Raw genomic sequence first — 3,503 nt, 5'->3', positions numbered from 1 at the left:
GAAAAAAAACAAAAAACAAAAAACTTTAGTATCATGGTAAACACCCTTTTTTCTGATATTTCAAATAACTCTTCGAACAGTGAGCAAATATTATTGCCTTTTCACTCCTGTAATAGAGGTGTGCCAAACAAAGCCCTCCCTAGAACATGCACATCATGTGTGCACATGTTTTAATAATTCAGACTTCCTGCAAAATGTCAGTTCACTAAGAGTTCAAACTTAGCACAACTCTTGCATTAGCTGTGAAAACACTCAAGGTTACACCTGTTGCTATAGAATTTCAGCCATTTTTTATCACCTTAAAAATGAGCATTTATATGGAAATTACTTATAAATATAAGTGAGTATTGGAACACATGCAGAACTTCAGAAAAGGTCATATCAGTATTTTAGCCTATCACTTCAATCAGCAATGAATCAGATTTTCCATACACATTAAGTTAGTGGAACTGGCACAAAACCTTTAGAATACTACTTTAAATATGGTACTTGGAAGCTATATAGCAATATACTGCAATAGTGGTGTAGGCATTCTTGTTTATTCTAAAATAGCTTTAGTTGTGGGGACACAGTTTTGCATTATTTTAGGGGGGCACTAAAAAAAAAAGACCCTGCGCTCTTCCATGCACTAAATTACCACAAGAGCATTCCAGAAGGGCAAAATAACAACCATTTATATCTGTGAATATACAGAATGGTGATTATTTTTTATGTATTTTGCTTATGAGAGCTATATTACTAGATAATATATTAAATCAGATGCAGTAGACAATGTTCTTAGCTTTGTTGCGAGTAACATTTTCCTCTTACATACACCCCACATCATAATACACAGTCCTTGATGCCAAAATAGACTACTGTTACTTTTCAGTATGATTGAACCTCTCATAACCCCAACAAATTGTAAATGTATAGAATGACCTTAAAATATAATTTATGTCATGAAGAGCATATGCAAGAAAAGTCCCTGCTTATGGGATGAAATAACTCATTTATGTCTATGCATTATGGAGTCATTAATATTGTGATGTGAGGATGAAGGTGGAGGTTAATGTGAAGCAAAATGTCCACATCAATATCTGCCAGGACGAAATGAGTCAAGAGCAAAGTATCTCCCCCTGTGCACTGGATCATATAAGGTCTCATTATATAGTAATTCATTCCATAAGCTGGCCAGAGAAAATAGAAAAATACAAAGGGGATCAATTCAAGGTGCTCAGCTTAGAGGCAAACGCTACAATCCTTAGTTTAGAGCGTTCACAGGTTCATTTTTCAACAGTGCTCTTCTTTTACTCTTATCTTTCAGAAATTTTTTGACAATATATTTTGGTTAATTATCCAACTCTTTGTGGTCTTGGAAATATCTTTCCCAGATGGTCAGCTGAAACTTTAATACAAAAAAAGTATTTTTTTGTATTATATGTATCATGATAACGTTGACATAAATGTCATGGAAAAGTAACATACACGTTAACCTCAGCAGGGTCGTAACGATTTATTGAATGATTCGAGAGCTGCGATTATTAAAAATTCCTCGAGACTTGAAGCTTTGTTAAATATTTTTAGACAGTGAATCAGAAAGGGGACAGACAAGCACCTGAGAGTAAGTCCAATGAGAAGAACCAGGTACCGTTTAAAACCTGGTTGGAGGAACACATCCTCGTTGACCAACAAAATTCTGCAGGAAATATTGAACAGCGGATCGATTCACTGGTCAGTGTAGAAGAGTCGATATATCAGAGAAGGAACAACCCTCAAAGTCTGAGGAGCAGCAACCAATGACCAGGCGCAACAAGAAGAAAAAGATACCGTTTCATATCTGGTTGGAGAAACATGGCCCTGCTGATCTAAGGATTTCAGCTGAAATCAGCTTTTTCTGTAACTGTAAGACGATTCACCAGTTACAGAAAAAGCTTCGATCTCTGTACTGCAGGAGACAATCGATCTGGCAGAGAAGGAAGAGTTCTTTAAGTCTTGCGCTGAAAAAGTTAATAAGCATGACACTTCTCTGCCTGAATACGAAGGTGATCAGGCAGTTTCCTTGAAAAAAGAGATTTGTGTCGAGGAAACACCACTGGTCACTGAACAGGATTTCAGTGTCTCCAAAACACAGGAGGCACTGGATCAGCGAGAGGAGGCACAGCCACCAAAGACCAGGCGCAGCAAGAAGAAAAATATACCGTTTCATATCTGGTTGGAGAAACATGCCCCCGCTGATACAAGGACTTCAGCTGAAAGCACTGGAACAGAAGACAATTCAATGGTTACCAAACAGGAATCGATCTCCGTACTGCAAGAGACATCAGAGAAGGAACAGTCCTTTAAGTCTTGCGTTGAAAATGTTAATAAGCAGGACACTTCTCTGCCTGAAGAAGAAGGTGTTCAGGAAGATTCCTGGAAAAAGGAGTCTTGTACTGAAGAACCTGTGATTTCTACAACACAGCTGGTCACAGAAAATAAATCAATCTCCCAATCACAGAAGAAAGTAGATCAGAAAGGGGAAAAACAAACATCAAAGACGAAGCGCATCAAGAAGACGCCACTGTTATGGAAAACTTTCCCTGAGTCAGACACTTGCGTAGATCTAACATTTTTGACAGAAAATAGTGACATCAAGAACGGTCCTCTGCCGGAAAAACCAAGTTATCAGGCAGCTTTGCCCACAAGAGTGAAGAAGACATTTTGGAAAGTGTTCCCTGAATCACAACCTAAATTGACTTAAATTTCTTTGCTGAACATGTCGAAGAGCACGATGTTTCAGTTCTGGCAAAACAAGGTGAACAGGTAGCGTCCTTGGAAAAGCAGCGTTATTCCAAGGACTCTGTGATTTCCACAAGTCAAGCAAAGTGTATGTGTCAGGCCAAATCTAAGAAACCTGAATTGGAAAGTATCGAACTACAGAAATACTTAATGAGACAGCTTGATGAAATGTTTGACATAAATCGTAAACTGAGTGCTAAACTCAAATACCAGAAAGATCTGTTGAGGAAAGTCCTCTCAGAGCAAAGACAAGACAGGAAGTCAACGGGGTGGGACCACAAGTGGGTTGAGTGATTGGAGGGAATTTGAAAAGGAGCTACTGCTGTTGTTAATTTGACATTTCAGATAATATTAAAAAGCCAGGACATCAATAGATATAGATATCTATTGATATCTATATCAGATATCAATAGATATCTGATATATACCTACATATATATAGGTATATACACATATATATATATGTGTATATACCTATATATATGTATATGTGTATATACCTATATATATATGTATATGTGTATATACCTATATATATATGTATGTGTATATACCTATATATATATGTATGTGTATATACCTATATATATATGTATATGTGTATATACCTATATATATATGTATATGTGTATATACCTATATATATATGTATATGTGTATATACCTATATATATGTATATGTGTATATACCTATATATATGTATATGTGTATATACCTATATATATGTATATGTGTATATACC

The sequence above is a fragment of the Poecilia formosa genome, unplaced genomic scaffold (genome assembly GCF_000485575.1).
Source record: "Poecilia formosa unplaced genomic scaffold, Poecilia_formosa-5.1.2 Scaffold5, whole genome shotgun sequence".
Classification (NCBI taxonomy): domain Eukaryota; kingdom Metazoa; phylum Chordata; class Actinopteri; order Cyprinodontiformes; family Poeciliidae; genus Poecilia; species Poecilia formosa.
This window is presented reverse-complemented; position numbering follows the sequence as displayed.